Source organism: Microcebus murinus, chromosome 31 (assembly GCF_040939455.1).
Source record: "Microcebus murinus isolate Inina chromosome 31, M.murinus_Inina_mat1.0, whole genome shotgun sequence".
Taxonomy (NCBI): Eukaryota; Metazoa; Chordata; class Mammalia; order Primates; family Cheirogaleidae; genus Microcebus; species Microcebus murinus.
This window is the reverse complement of record NC_134134.1, coordinates 816,720-834,159: the sequence shown is the minus strand read 5'-3', so window position 1 is coordinate 834,159 and position 17,440 is coordinate 816,720. Positions and strand designations below refer to the sequence as shown.

Below are 17,440 nucleotides of genomic sequence, written 5' to 3'. Positions count from 1 at the left end.
TGGCTTCCTCCTTGACCTTTGGACCTCTCTCCTGTGTCACCTGCTTCATTCACTGCCACCTACCTGAGTGTTTGGCGACAGTCTCATTTGTCTTCACATTCCAGGGCTCTTTTTTTTGCTCCAGAAAGGTGATCAGGTCTGGCTTAGAGGCAACAAGACCTGTTTTATTTGAAGAAAAGTGACATGACATTTTTGAGATTCTTCCATTACCAATCGAGGACTGTGCTCAGTAGAGAAACGGGAACAGTACGGAAGACTCTAAAAAAAAATTAATCCCCAAACACTAATGCCTGTCAGACATTTTATAATATTTAGAAAGTACTTAAAATTTGAGGGTCCTTAGCTCCATTACCCAATACTTGTGGAATCAAATATTGGTGGTGGATATTGGACTGTAAACTGTGAGCAACAAAATCTTATACCACTAAATTTTTGGAATTATCACTAACAAAGAGTGAAAGATACTGATCAGTTCAGGAAAGGGAAAGATTAATGTCAAGATAAAACAGATTGAAGATTTTCTTTCCTATACCAACAAATCCCAATTTTTCCTTGGAAACAAACATCTGAACTTTACTCATGCAAAGCAGAAAATCCCAGAAAAATTCTGCAAAGGTAGAATATAAAATTCTTAGTGGGGAATAAAAATTATGCATTGAAAAGATCTTTACCTATGAACACCAAATCTCTGTAGTTCTCTAACATCACATCCCTATACAAATTCTGCTGAGCATTGTCAAGACATTCCCACTCCTCCAGAGAGAATTCTATGGCCACATCCCTGAATGTCAACAGTCCCTGAAAAAACAAAACAAAACGAAACACATATTTACCAAGTGGTCATGTGGGGAATTCTTAATTTCACTGTTGGTGAAATAACAGAGTAAAGAGAACTGGTTTTGACTCATATGAGTAACTGGAATTATTCAAAAAGACAATTTTTAACACAGAAATATTATGTAGGCTGGGCGTGGTGGCTCACGCCTATAATCCTAGCACTTTGGAGGCCGAGGCGGGCGGATTGCTCAAGGTCAGGAGTTCGAAACCAACCTGAGCAAGACCCCGTCTTTACCAAAAATAGAAATAAATTAATTGACCAACTAAAAATATATATAGAAAAAATTAGCCGGGCATGGTGGCGCATGCCTATAGTCCCAGCTACTCGGGAGGCTGAGGCAGTAGGATCGCTGAGCCCCGGAGATTGAGGTTGCTGTGAGCCAGGCTGATGCCACGGCACTCACTCTAGCCTGGGCAACAAAGTGAGACTCTGTCTCAAAAAAAAAAAAAGAAATATTATGTAATGTGTTATCTGACTCTGAGGAGAGACGATGACATAAGGTCCAAAAAACTTGTGTAGATATTATAGTTTTCTGAACGATAAGGTATAAAATTCAAGTTGCAAACACAGGCATGTATATTTTTGAGTACTATATTTATATCCAGGATAAGTAATGTATATTTTTTAGATAGAAAAGTCATGTCTAATTAGATGGTATTAATAATTCTTCAGTTTTGCAAAGTCCTTAATACGTACAACAATGAACTACAAATCCTATTAAAATACAGATTTTCATTTCAAATATCTGGGGCAAAGTTGAGTTGCTGAATTTCTAACAAGCTCAGCAGTGACATCAACGCTTCTGGCAAAAAGGGAATATTTTTCAAACATTCAGTAAGCAGCAGAGCCTGCCTTTATCTTAGTTCATCTAACCAGGAAAGAAAGATGAGAGCCTTTATTTTCCAAAGCAGGTTATATGCAATGGGAATCTAAAAAGAAAAAGGGAGCTTCCAGATAAAATGTGATAGTTTATGCCCATCATTAGGTAAAGCTTCACAAGGTACTTAATAATTAAGAAAAAAATATTTACTCAATATTAGAAAAATGATAGAGAACACGATAGCCAAGTGAATAAAATTAGTATCAAGTACAATACAGCAGGTGCTCTTAGGTGCCAATGCACACAGGCATACCATCACTGCTGTGATATTTTGATGTTTTTGGCCAAAGGAAAAAAGTAAATTATAATTGGAATCTAATCATGAACATCAGTTTTAGGCAAAATTCAAGCTACAGATATGTCATGTTCTGTAATCTCTAATAACATATTTAAATAGTCTTTCTTTAGTGTCCTAGAGAGCAAGTCTCTTCTAATTATTTTTTTCTCAGAATATTCTCAGTTATTCTGAATAACTAATGTGTATTCTATTAATCTTGTTCTGCACAGAACTGATGGAGCATCTAGATAGAACAAACAGTACATGTTCCTCTTCTTCACTGATATCCTAGGGAGAACTCATCTCCAATAGTAATCTTCGGCATCCAAGATTCTGCTTCCAAGATGTTCAACAGCCACAAAGGGAATAATTTTAATATTGCAGGTTTTCAATATATGCTGACAATTGTTCATGGTGTACAAGAAGCCTGGATGGAGAGAAGGCTCTGGTATACAGAGAAAAAGAATTTTTCGGAGATTCCTGATGATTATTAAGAAAAAAGGGGGGGGAAGTAGTTGAGGTGAACACATTATGTAAGAAAATCAAATGAGAAAAGTTAAGGTTTACAAAGTCTGTACACATGACATTCCAAGAGGAAAAGTGAACACGCCCCCTGACCTGGGACACATTCACATGAGAACCAGCCATTTCCTTCTCTTCCTCCTTCTCTGAAATTCCTTCTTTGTTCAGATTATCTGGAAAATTCACACATGTGCCTTGAGAGTATGAATCTAAAGGTGTCAGCACAACCCTTTCCCCTGCTACCATCACACCCACAGCAGAAAGACCATGAAGTGCAGAAAAAATTCACACTGCCCTGTCCTTTATCACAGTTGAGAGTAAGGAGCAATGAACTCCTACATAAAGATCAAAATCTGAGTTTTTTCTTTCCTACGCTCAGCTCCCCTCCCCTCCTCCCACAGTCATTGGCAATTTTTACGCAGGAGTAGATACATGGACCACACAGACCTGTCCCTAAAAAATACAAGCAGGGCAGGGCATCATGTGGGCCACTTCATTAAAATCACATCCATGGTCCCACCTAGACGAATGGACACTCTGTGGGAGAGGGCACAGGTGATGGTGCCTGGAGGGAGAATCTCTTAGAATGTGCCTACAAATCATTTGGTGACCTGGAGCCCACTCTAAGTAACGCGATTCTACAGCCAAGGAATTCATCCAAGGAGTCCATGAATTGGCTCCTTGAAAAAGCCCCCTGTGAATGCTGATGGTGCTTCTCCCAGAACCCACTATCAGTAGCACTCAGGCATAGCACACAGAGAGCATCACACCCAACACTCCTATGGCAAAAATACTTTTGGTCCAAAGTAAAGACCACCAATTGCCATCCTGAAACATGGCATTCTATTAAAAGATTACAGGCCAGGCGTGGTGGCTCATGCCTGTAATCCTAGCACTTTGGGAGGCCAAGGCGGGCGGATTGCTCAAGGTCAGGAGTTCGAAACCAGCCTGAGCAAGACCCCGTCTCTACCAAAAATAGAAATAAATTAATTGACCAACTAAAAATATATATAGAAAAAATTATCCGGGCATGGTGGCGCATGCCTGTAGTCCCAGCTACTCGGGAGGCTGAGGCAGTAGGATCGCTGAGCCCCAGAGATTGAGGTTGCTGTGAGCCAGGCTGACGCCACGGCACTAACTCTAGCCTGGGCAACAAAGTGAGACTCTGTCTCAAAAAATAAATAAATAAAAATAAGATTAGGGAGGCCCATGGACATGCATTAAGTAGCATACAAAGCAGATTTCCTTAAAGATAATATTCTTCATTACTGCCAAAGCCTTACAAAGCTTCTCATTAAACATCTGACATTGAGGCCGGGCGCGGTGGCTCACGCCTGTAATCCTAGCACTCTGGGAGGCCGAGGTGGGCGGATTACTTGAGGTTGGGAGTTCGAAACCAGCCTGAGCAAGACCCCATCTCTACTAAAAATAGAAAGAAATTAATTGACCAACTAAAAATATATATATAAAAAATGAGCCGGGCAGGGTGGTGCATGCCTGTAGTCCCAGCTACTTGGGAGGCTGAGGCAAGAGGATCACTTGAGCCCAGGAGTTTGAGGTTGCTGTGAGCTAGGCTGATGCCATGGCACTCACTCTAGCCAGGGCAACAAAAGTGAGACTCTGTCTCAAAAAAAAAAAAAAAAATTGACATTGAAAATTAATTAATTTTAATTAAACATTCTTTTTTTACATCAAGCTTCCAGGATATGTCAATATCAAAGATCATGACCTGCACCCTAGAAAGTATATTTATTGAAAATATAATTTTAAAAAATTTCCTCTAATCCTGTGCAGAGAATCCAGTCACGTATTTTTGACCAGTCCCTGTGCTGCTAAACTGAAGATCAATATCTCTTATAATAATTCACACTTCTAAATTGCCTATAAATTCAGCATTCCCATAACTCCCTTCTCAACTCCACTAATGTGATATAACTACTCATGGAACTCAGCAAAACACTTTAATTACACTTTCCAGTTTATTAGAATTGGTACATGCAGGAATGGCCAAATGAAAGAGATGTGTAGTGCAAGACAAAGTGGTGGGGCAAGATGGCACTAGAAACTAATGCTGGTAAATAGCTGTGATTAAAGAAATCTCCCATCATTTTTGTTCATTAAGAGCAGCTCACTGCAAAGAAACACCCTCTTTATAAATTAGATAATGCTCCCTATTTTACCTACCACAAAGCCAGACACAGACCCAAAAAATTCCCATTTTTGCTTCACAAACAATTAGATGAACAATTCTGTATTCACTAGTGTAAACAGAATACTTGCTAACCATATGTGAGTTAAGTTACTCTCCTTTTGCCAGGCCCCTGAACTGTCATCCTCCTTCAGCCTTAACCAGTAGATAACCCCACTCTCTGCCCCTCCTAAGAATAGTCTGACTTCAGGGTAAATCATTCTCTGATCTACCATCTAATTGTGTCACCTGACATCCTAACATCTCCCTACAATGCTTTTTCTAATCTTTTTTACTCCTTTCTATAAAAAGAAGCCCCTTTCTGCCTAAACTTTGAGATGCTTGCAGATCTTATATTTGGTGCTTTCCCACAGTTGCAATACTCCTTCACAATAAAGACACTTCTCACCTAAATCTGAAATGGTTGTATTTGCTAATGTCAAAAACAGCCCCAGGCCGGACGTGGTGGCTCACGCCTGTAATCCTAGCACTTTGGGAGGCTGAGGCGGGCGGATTCCTCAAGGTCAGGAGTTCGAAACCAGCCTGAGCAAGACCCCGTCTCTACCAAAAATAGAAATAAATTGACCAGCTAAAAATATATATACAAAAAATTAGCCGGGCATGGTGGAGCGTGCCTGTAGTCCCAGCTACTCGGGAGGCTGAGGCAGTAGGATCGCTGAGCCCCGGCGACTGAGGTTGCTGTGAGCCAGGCTGACACCACGGCACTCACTCTAGCCTGGGCAACAAAGTGAGACTCTGTCTCAAAAAAAAAAAAAAAAAAAAACCAGCCCCAGGACAATAACAGATGCACTCCCAGAAGGGGCACTACAGTTTTCCATCCCTAAACCAACCAAATCTTCCAGTGGGTCTGATTCCCAGCTTTCCAGGGATCTGTAGCTTCTCTCAGTATAAAGGGCTCCTTCTGTGGCCGGTATGAGTAGGCTAGAACACCTGAGAGTGAGGCCCCTTAGGAAAAACTCACTGGGCCTTCAATGACCTCCTTTTACAGGCTCAAGATTGGGGTAAGCTTGGAGGCCCTGGTTCCATGCCTCTGCTTCTCATTTAGGCTTATTCATTTCATTGTAAATAAAAAAATACCCAGTGTTTGAAGAATCTAGCAAAATTACTTAAAGTCAGTGCTTAGGTGTTGTGGCAATCTGTACAGCTAGCGAGCCGTTATAGTTCTTGTTACAGCTCTTATTCATTTGACCAGGGAAAGAACCAAGAGGCACACGGAAGAGTTGGAGAACAGCCTTTATTCTTCTACAGCAGGCTCAGCACACCTAGTGTTACAGCTCTCTTCGTGTCTTCCGATCTTCTGAGCCTTCAGCCCCTTTTGCTCCTGCTTTTATACCCTTGGTAGGGCTCAAAAAGCGTCCAATCAACTACAAGCTTTAACATCCAATCAACAACAAGCCTTAGCATCCAATCAACAACAAGCTTTAGCATCCAATCAACAACAAGCTTTAACATCAAATTAACAACAGTGGGATTCAAAAATTACCCAATCAGGATCATGCAAGCAGCGTGGCCTTGAAACAGGCAGCAGCCTGTGGGCCTGGGGTCATTCCAGCAGGGCCTCAGCAGACGTGCCCTCCAAGGGCCACATGCAGCACTGGTCCACAGAGTTCCGTAGCTACAGGGAGGCAACAAGAGGCCACATCCTGGCACCCAACATTTTCTGCATCATAGGTTTATACAAGGGAGTACAGTTCTGAAGGGAAAATACTCAAACCACAATATTTTTCCTCTGCTCTCACACCGCAACAATCAACACAGAAGATTTATGAGAACAAATGTGCACAAATTTCTCCCTAATAACAAACAAGCAATCAATTTTGTTACTAAATGTCCTCAAATACAGCTCAATCTGATACTATTTGACTGAAGATAGTGTCAAATCACACAGGTTTAGGATTCAACCCCCAAAACTATCCCCCCTTTCAGACACCACTTGCATGTCCAGGACTCCAAATCTTCTGATAGATCAGCCTCAAGTAGGAGTTCCATGACCTCCTCTGTATATTTGATTCATTTCCCAGACCAGCTCACAAACCTCAGGAAAATACTTATCATATTCACTGGTTTATCATAAGGGATATCTTGAAAGATATAAACAAAAAGCCACATGAGGAGATACATAGGGCAAGGTATGGGGAAGAAGGGGTGCACAGATTAAAGCCCTTGACAGATTCCCCACTTCCAGGGACCACCACCTGTTTAGCTATCTAGAAGTTCTCCAAACCCTGTCCTTTGGGGTTTTTATAGAAGCTTCATTTATAAGCATAATTAGTTTATCTGTATAAGTCATTTACAATCCACTTAACCTTCAGCCCCTCCCTGCTCCCCAAAGCTTGGGAGTGGGACTGAAAATTTCATCCCTCCAAACAAATGGCTTGTTTCCCTGGCAACCAGCCTCCCACCCAGGGGTTTCAAAATATATCATAATATCACAGAAATTACAAGGCACTTAAATTTCATACTTCTACAGGAAAACCGAAAGTATTTATCTCTTTGAGATATAAGTAAGTCATTTAATTATTTTCATGATAACAAATCATTTAGTAAACAATGCCATGTTTACAGTGAGTTTTGCAAAAACTGCCTCATTAACATAAGCTCAGATGTGTTTGATAGGCTAATTGTAAAGAAATAAAAGATTTTCTTTCACCTTTGGCATACAGGAACTACTTCAGGAACCAAGAAAGAAAGGCCAAATATGTTTTTTAAATATATTCTTATTGCTATAGTCATTTAGCAAATAACAAAGCCTACAGGAGCTGAGAGCGAGGAATCATAGATAAAAAAACCAAAATAATAGGCCGGGCATGGTGGCTCCCGCCTGTAATCCTAGCACTTTGGGAGGCCGAGGCGGGCGGATTGCTCAAGGTCAGGAGTTCAAAACCAGCCTGAGCAAGAGCAAGACCCCGTCTCTACCAAAAATAGAAAGAAATTAATTGGCCAACTAATATATATATATAGAAAAAATTAGCCGGGCATGGTGGCGCATGCCTGTAGTCCCAGCTACTCGGGAGGCTGAGGCAAGAGGATCACTGAGCCCCAGAGATGGAGGTTGCTGTGAGCCAGGCTGACACCATGGCACTCACTCTAGCCTGGGCAACAAAGTGAGACTCTGTCTCAAAAAAAAAAAAAAAAACAAAAACCCAAAATATATCATAATATCACAGAAATTATAAGGCACTTAAATTTCATACTTCCACAGGAAAACCGAAAGTATTTATCTCTTTGAGATATAAGTAGGTCATTTAATTATTATTTTCATGATAACAAATCATTTAGTAAACAATGCCATGTGAACTATTCTCAGAGTTGCAAAATCCCATCTCAAAGGCTTTATTGGTAAACTCCAACATCCAGATAACAGGACACAAAACAGTGAACCCCTCTTACAAATCCTCCACCCCCCAAAAAGAAATAGGAGAAGAAATAGGTGTTTTGATGAATCTTTGTCGTTCATTAATTTTTTTCCCACACTTCCTTGTAGAAATGTATTCATTTTTCTGCAACCAAAATGGAACAAAGATTTGTTTCTATTTCAATTCCTGGGTATACTTGCCAAAGCAAAGCCCTGAGATTCTATTGAAAATCACCTGCAAATAAGCAACAGACCTGAGAGACCTACTACACTTACTCTGGGGAAGAAAATAGGTACATAATAAGTTTTTTAAATGCAATATATAAATAGACTTTTCCTGAAATCTACCTTTTCATGACGACATAACAACTACACAACTGTAACCACTCAATTCTTGGATTTGGTTTGCTGTCTCCTGCACTTTATGAAAGTCTTTGCTTCAAGCCCCCCTGGTGGACCCCCAAAACAAACCATGGACGACTGCTGTCTGATCCATAAATCCTGTTTGTTCTAATAAACTCTCTTTTTTTTTTTGAGATAGAGTCTGGCTTAGTTGGCCAGGCTAGAGTGAGTGCCATGGCGTCAGCCTAGGTCACAGCAACCTCAACCTCCTGGGCTCAAGCAATCCTGCTGCCTCAGCCTCCCAAGTAGCTGGGACTACAGGCATGCACCACCATGCCCGGCTAAATTTTTCTATATATATTAGTTGGCCAATTAATTTCTTTTTATTTATAGGAGAGACGGGGTCTCACTCTTGCTCAGGCTGGTTTAGAACTCCTGACCTCGAGCAATCCACCCCCCTCGGCCTCCCAGAGTGCTAGGATTACAGGTGTGAGCCACCGCGCCCAGCCATCTATCATGTTTTTAAGCGGTGCCTTAGTTTAATTTTTAACACCAGAGCGGAGTGGTGGGACCGCAGTGGCTACAGCCCCTCCCACGCATGAACCCCGCACCCCAGCCGAAATTCCTCCCTGATGACCCTGCACAATGCAGGGGAAATGCAGGGCTACATCACACAACTACCCAGACGACTCCCACTGGGCCACAGATGGCTGGGAGGATGAGACAGGATGCTCCCGGGTCCAGCTGCGGCCCAACCCCGCTCTCAGCCCCAGGGACTGAAGGCCGAGCTGGGCTAAAGGGTCCCCAGGTCTGCAGACTCCGGGTCCTGCCACAGCCAGTTCCGCAGGGTTTCAAACGCCCTAGGACAGCTGGCCATACACTCACCATTTTGCGACTTCCGTGGTGCCCAGGGATTTGTCTTGCAGACGTTTCAGAACCCGCAGGTCAGAGGTTGACAAAGGATGAGGGTTACCTGAGTTTCCCAAAGCAAAGAAGGAGCACTGAACACAAGGGTGAGCATGGAGGACCAGCAGGTGACAAAAACCCAGCAGGCACCGGAAGTCCCGCCCTCCCGCTGCGTGCCTAATTGGACAGTTCCAACCAACGAATTTGTGATTGGGTAGGGCTCTAGGCCACACCCCTCAGAGCCCTGACTGACATATAATGGGATCCCACCTACTAATGGCGGCAACCAGGGCTTTCTCTCTGCACTGGGACCTGGCACCACCTGGAGGGTATTTGCATTTAACCTTGTATATAGGTTATATCCAAGCCTGGCATGGTGGTTCATACCTGTAATCGTAGCACTCTGGGAGGCCAGGCGGGAGGATTGCTTCATCTCAGCAGTCTGATACCACCCTGAGCAAGAGTGAGGCCCCGTGTTTACTAAAAAATTAGAAAGAGGCCAGGCGTGGTGGCACATGCCTGTAGTCCCAGCTACTTGGGAGGCTGAGGCAGGAGGATCGCTTGAGCCCAGGAATTTGAGGTTGCTGTGAGCTAGGCTGACGCCAGGGCACTCACTCTAGCCTGGGCAACAGAGTGAGACTCTGTCTCAAAAAAATAAAAAAATTAGAAAGAAATTAGCTAAATAACTAAAAATAATAATAATAATAATTAGCCAGGCGTGGTGGCGCATGCCAGTAGTCCCAGCTACTCAAGAGGCTGAGGCAGGAGGATCGTTTGAGTCCAGGAGTTTGAGGTTGCTGTGAGCGAGGCTGACGCCACGGAACCCTAGCCCTGGGTGACAGAGTGAGACTTTGTCTAAAAAAAACTGTTATATCCATTTATAAATAATTTATGTCGTATTCAGAATTGGAAACTGTATGATGACAAACATTTTAAAATTTCAGATTTAGTGAAGGTTGTATTTTTTATTTTTAACTTTTCTTACACACTCTGGTAGGTTTGGGAATTTTCTGCTGTCCTGATCCGTTTGTCTGCTTTCATCAACCCCACACTGCTTTAACTATGGAACATTTTAATGTGTTTTAATATCTTATTGGAGCAGAACACCTCATTGTGTGTTTTCCTCAGGAATTTGGCTATCCTTATACGTTTGTTCTTCCATGTGCAATTTACAAAATCATTGTTAGCTTTAAAAAAGCTAACAAAATCTATTATGAAATACAACGCAATGTTGAAGTTAGCTTAAGGATAAAGGACCTTTTTATATTGTTGATTTTGTTTCTATCTAAGAACATGATATGACTCTCCATTTCTTTAAGTCTTTGTTCATATATTCCAGGAATGCTTTATTATTTTGTTTATATAGTCTGCACGTTTCCCATTAAATTTGTTACAGAGTAATTGTATTTTGATTTTTAAAATTTACTTTATATTATACTCTTCCATTGCTTCGTCACACTGTACTGTTGAGTAATTGCGAATTATACACAGGCTATTTATTGTCTGGCTTCCTGCTGGCGGCCTCATCCCCTGCAGGGCAGGGCAGGGAGGGCACTAGTTAAGTAGGTAACAAAGTATGCATCCGGGTGTTAATACAACCAGCACTAGAAGCCTGTGGGAGGCAGGGTTGCAAGAGCAGGAATCACAGCAGCAGTGGGTTACCTATGCCCCACATCCTCCAGGAAGCCATTGTGCCAGCCCCAAGCTGGCACTGCAGGGTAGGACCCATGGCACCTACAGCGACCTCAGGTGTCACTGGTGACCACCCACAGGCGCCGCACTACTGAGAGGACTCTGTTGTGGGCTGGAGTGCCCTTTGCTGAGAGTCAGAGAAAGGAAATAAAAGAGAACGAGAAAGAATGTAGCTTGGAGGAGGGGTCCTGAATGGCCAGGCCTGCAGTGGGGGGCACCCATGCTTGAGGCAAAGAGCTATGATGTGCCCTGGGCCGGAGGAGCAGAGGGCACCTGTGGGACTGTCCTCTGTGGAGCAGCCTTGCCAGGTCAGAAGGGTTTGTACAACCATGTGGAGCACTGAGCGCTGGTCACAGGGGACCTGCCAAACTCCTTCTCGGTGTGTATTTCCCTCACCCCCAGTCATCCCTGGTTCCCCACCTGGAGTCTCCATGGTGGCCTCAACCTTGCTCATAACCACTTCCAGGGAGTCCACCCATACTTGGTGGAAGGTGAAGCCACGATCTGTGGGAGTCCCCAAAAGTGCCCCGTTTGTGTATCTCATTAGGCTGGGCTGCCACAGTGAAAAGAGTGAGAGGAAGCAGACAGGGACAAGAGGAAAGGAGAGTAACCCACCTGGACTTGATGGCCCAGGACATGAGCCCAGGGGGCATGGGGAGTGTGAACTAAAATAAGATCTTAAGGCTGTCCCCCACTGGCTAACTGAATGTACCCCCTCTTGGCCAAGGGGATAACCTAAACCTTAGTTACTAGCCATGAGAAGGGTGGTCACAGGTGCCTTATTATGGCCCCCTCCCTTCTTGAAGTTATCCTTTGTAACTCATTATCAGGCCTAAGGCTATGTAAGACAAACCTGTAGGTCCTCAAATTCTACAAGAAATAGGTAGCTTGTCTCTGATTAGCAGACTTCCTTAAATTAAAACATTCCAAGCATTGAGACAAAGCTTCATTTCTTTAACCAATTACAAGTCAAAGAGTCTTTAAACAAACCTATAACCTATAAACACCCCCCTTTTGAGATGTCCCACCTTTTCATGCCAAACCAATGTATGCCTTCTATACATATTGATTTATGATTTACCTGTAATCCCTGTACCTCCCTGAAATGTATAAAATTAAACTGTAGCCCAACCATGGCAAGTACACTTGCTGGAGGCTTATTGGGCATTGCTTGGGCCATAGTCCTCAAATTTGGCTCAGAATAAACCTCTTTAAATTATTTGACAGAATTTTGCTTATTTTCCATTGACACCAGGCACCAAGCTTCAGGCCAACCCTTCAAGTTCACTATCCTGGAATACCTGGACCAGATAAAGGAGACATTCCGGTTCCTGTAGGTGCAGTATCACCACGTGCAAATTGTATGTGAGAAAATGGGAAGTGAAACACAGAAATTCAGAGGCACTATGTGATATATTATGAAATGTCATATGGATTAAACACTGAAATGCACCAACAGGCTGAAATCACCAAGAAATTGAATGTGACATGCACAAGTCATCCCATTTCTGTCCCAGGAACATCAACAACAGGTGACCCAGGCCTTCAAGCCTGCCGAACTACTTACCATGGCAGAGTTGAATGTCATCCTTGTGTTACAGCAGTTGCAAGATCCATGTCTGTCACAGTGCCACAGACCACCAGTACCCCTAATGTCTCAGGCTTGGGGACCTCTTCCTCCAGAAATCCTGCCCATCTGGGGCAGTCCCTACCTTCTGGCACTGTGTAGTGCTCTGAGTGGGCAGTCTCACTTGGCATTAAAGGATTACAAGAAGCACCACTATGCAGAGCACCACAAAGATAGAGTGTCAAGCACAAATAATGCCCTCTTTGGCCCAGTCTAAAAGGCACAGATAAATGCATAAATGTGCCAGAGTTTTCTGACTAATTCAAGAAAATGAAGGTTAATGATAAAGGCTCCAGCTTTCACCAGTGATGGTGATAAAAAATGTGACACCTTACGTGTGGATGTGTCTTTTGAGGACCCGCCTCAAAACACAATCACTGTCTATTCACATTTGGAAAACCAAACTAACAAAAATTGTAAGCCAGGCCGGGCACGGTGGCTCACGCCTGTAATCCTAGCTCTCTGGGAGGCCGAGGCGGGTGGATTGCTCAAGGTCAGGAGTTCAAAACCAGCCTGAGCAAGAGCGAGACACTGTCTCTACTATAAATAGAAAGAAATTAATTGGCCAACTTATATATATATAAAAAATTAGCCAGGCATGGTGGCACATGCCTGTAGTCCCAGCTACTCGGGAGGCTGAGGCAGAAGGATGGCTCGAGCCCAGGAGTTTGAGGTTGCTGTGAACTAGGCTGACGCCATGGCACTCACTCTAGCCTGGACAACAAAGAGAGACTCTGTCTCAAAAAAAAAAAAAAAAATTGTAAGCCAAAAAAGATACTTGTAGCAGCCCAGCCTCCATGGCCCCCTTGGGAAGTTCCAATTCTTTGAAATCCAAAGAAAGGAGCTTGCGTGAAAAAACCAGCACACCTGTTCTTGAATACAGCACACCAATACCTCAAAGTGATGTGCCAATGCTGGGCATCAATGCCCATCCGGGAGTTGGTCCAGGCCTCAACATGCCTCCAGTTAGGGACCACCTCATTAACTAAATGGCAGCTCATTTGAGAACACACCTGGAAATGACCAACTCTGAACACTGCTACATTTGGGATGGTCCCCAAAACTAGTAAGAACAGCAAGCTGACCAGAACAAGTGCCACTTACAAAAGGCTGCACATCATGTTTCCCCAGATAAGTGTGGTGGCTGCAGGAATGGCCTAAGTATGCTTCCCAATGAGTGGGGTTTGATCCTCTACCTCACATGAGAGTACCTATCCTGCCTCCAAACTTAGTAAGAATCCCTAGGTGGAAACCTACATATTCCTTCTACATTACTGCAATGTTTCTGATGCAACCTGTTCCCTTTAATTCAAGGTCCAATGCCCTCATTGGACCTTGAATCCCTCAGAATGCTCACCAGATCAACATCCTCAACCATGATGAACATCCACAACCCCACGAGACATGTGTACATGAGTAGGAAGGGTTGCATCAAGATTTGGGACATCAATCCCCTGGCAATAAGAGTTCTGTTTCTCAGCTTTACTGTCTAAATAAAGATATTTATATCCATTTCTATAATTGCTACCTGATTGTGGCACTCTGGTAGTGAGGGAGAGGCCAGTACTTTGCCCATTTAAGACCTGGCAGGTCAGACCTCATGCATCAAAGCAGAACTGACATCCTCAGCTGCTACCTGCTATCCCCTGGCCATCAGCCTGAATTCCAAGGTCTGTTTCTCATGCTGTAATGTCACAGATCTGCACAACCAGACACTAATGAGACAGTTCCAGGGCCACATAGATACAGTCAGGTGTATTGACATTTGTAATGATGGCACCAAGTTCTGGGGAACAGTTTGGACAGCACTGTCAGATCCTGGGAATTGTGTGAGGATGACAGCTGCAGCAGAATGACTAAACCTCCCAGATCTTCTCCCTGGGATACTTGCCCCATTGGAGAGTGGCTGGCTGTGGGCATGGAGAGCAGCCACATGGAGATGTTGCCAGTATAATATGGAGACAGTCCTCTCATTTTCAGCGACATGGAACACCACCCACAGCCACCCTAGACTCTTTTCCTCCTGTAAGGGAAACCCCAGACCTCAAGCCGCTCATGGGAATTATAAGATGAGTGAGACCCAGGGATCTGTCAGTCATCTCTAGCTACAGTCCTCAGAATCTCCCATACTTTGGGTGGGGCAGGAGTTTCTTTTTTCAGATCCCAAATTCATTATTTTTTTAGTTGTTCCTGGTGTTTGTCATCCTGATAAGAATCAGAGAGATGCCTCCTTACACAGAGGAGGCCATGAACTTCATCTGATGTCTACAGTGTCTGCTTTCTGAATAGAACTGAGACTCAGGGACTGTCATCTGCTTTGTTCATTAAATTATGCCAAGTATCTATAAAAGTGCCTGTACAAAACACCTGGCTAATGAATGAACCCAAACCAGAACCTTCCCAAATATCTATCTAAGCCTGGAGACCCTCTTGTGGTACCCTGGGACCACTGTTCTGTCTATCAAGAGTAAAGACTAGCTAAAAGGAAACCCAAATATTCTTTAACAATCAGAAACCATGTTTGCTTTCTATGTGCTTTTCCATTATCTAGAGAAATATGGGCAGTTGAAGCATGAGGCAGAAAGCTTCTTCAGTGAAGGAGGAGAGGAAAAATAATAAATATGAACAACTACAACACACCCCACAGCTTTTCCACAGAGTCAGATGCTAGGGGCCTGCTTGCCATGTCTTAGGCTATCCAGTCCCTACAGGACCCCTATGAGGTTCATCTTCTGACCACACTACCTGTCAGACGAACAGCAGTGATATCCTAAGGACACAGCTGGTAGACAACTGAGTCACCATTGTGCCTCAGAGTGAGTGGACATTCACCTGCTGAACAGGTGCTATGAGAACTTTTTTCTGAAGATAGAATTCTAGGTTGATAAATTCCACCAATACTCATTACTTGCATATGTAATCCTGCTGTCAGCTGACTTGATGAGAAATCAGCTTTTAACTTAGCGAGTATGCTTTGCAAATGAAAAGTCAAGTCTCTCTTACTGCCTTCAACTTTTTTTTGTCTTTGGCCTTTGAAAGCTGAATTATAAAAGGTGAATCTTTCTTAGATTATGCTACTTGGAGGTCATAAGGATTCTTGGAGTTGTGCAATTTATACCTTTCCATAATGATTTAAGTGATTATTCTTTAAAAATAATCTTGCCCCCTTTTCTCTCTTCTTTCCATCTTTGAATTCCATAATGCCTGTGTAGGTACATTTGAGATTCAACTGCCTGTCTCTTAGGATAGGTTCATTTTTCTTCCTTTTTTCCCTCTTTGTTAGTCAGACTGAATAATTAAAATTAAACTATATTCAAATGTGCTGATTCTTTTCTCTGATGCTCAAATCTGCTATTTAATGACTCTCTTAAGTCATTTTTATTTTACTAATTGTACTTTTAAGATTCATAATTAATTTTGGCTCATTTTTAAAAATTTCCACCTTATGAAAATTCTCTATTTGTTCCCAAGATCAATGGCTCTGTTCTTGTGCCAGTGCAAGGCTGATTTAGTTATTATTGCTTTATAGTACAGCTTGAAGTCTGCGAGACTGACACCTCCCAGTTTGTTCTTTTTTCTTAAGATTGCTTTGGCTATACGAGGTCTTTTCTGGTTCCATACCAAGTGAGTAATTATTTTTTTCTAGATCTGTAAAGAATGATGATGGGACTTTGATGTGGATTGCATTTATTCTGTAGATCACTTTAGGTACTATTGACATTTTAATGATATTGATTCCCCCCATACATGAACAAAATAGATTTTTCCATCTGTTTCCATCTTCTACAATTTCTTTTTTTAGCATTTTGCAATTCTCCTTGCATTAAATCTTTCATATTTTTCATGAAATATATTCCTAGATGTTTAATTTTCTTTGGGGCTATAGTAAAAGGTATTGTATTTTTTATTTGAATTTTGGCTTGACTATTATAAGCATATATGAATGCCTCCGATTTGTGTATATTGATTTTGTAACCTGAGACTTACTGTATTCATTTATCAAATCTAGGAGTCTCTTTGACGAATCCATGGGATTTTCTAGATATAATATGATATCACCAGTGAAGAATGAGAGTTTGATATCTTCTGTCCTCACTTGGAACCTTAAAACCCCTTAAAACCCCTCTCTTGCCTGATTGTTATAGCTAGGACTTTGAACACTATACTGAATAGAAGAGGAGATAGAAGGCATCCTTGTCTAGTTCCAGTTGGAAGTGGGAATGGTTTCAATTTTTCCACATTCAGTATGGGTTTGTCATAAACGGACTTGATAATTTTAAGATATGAGCCCCCTATGCCTATTTTGTTAAGAGTTTTTATCATAAAGGTGTGTTGGACTTTGCCAAATGCTTTTTCTGCATCTATTGAGATAATCATATGGTCTTTGTTCTTGTTTTTATTTATGAAGCAAATAGCATTTATAGATTTGCATATGTTGAACCAGCCTTGCATCCCTGGAATAAGGACAACCTGGTCATTCTCTTTTGAATAAATGATGCTGAGAAAACTGGATATCTACATGCAGAAAAAAGAATCTGGATCATTACCTCTTCCCCCTCACAAAAATCCACTCAAGATGGATAACAGACTTAAACCTAAGGCATGAAACCATTAGAATCCTGGACAAAGATGCTGGGAAGACCCTTTCAGACATTGGCCTAGGGAAAGAATTCTTGAAGAAGACCCCGAAAGAAATCTCCACAGCAACAAACATAAACAAATGGGGTCTGATCAAATGAAAAAGCTTCTGCACAGCCAAGGAAACTATCATTAGACAACCTACAGAATAGGA

The 17,440-nt window shown here is 42.4% G+C and overlaps 1 pseudogene; it reads left to right on the top strand.

Moving 5' to 3' along the window:
* Positions 1–12,928: 12,928 nt before the first annotated feature.
* On the top strand, positions 12,929–14,602 carry LOC142865673 (transducin-like enhancer protein 1; annotated as a pseudogene).
* Positions 14,603–17,440: the final 2,838 nt, after the last annotated feature.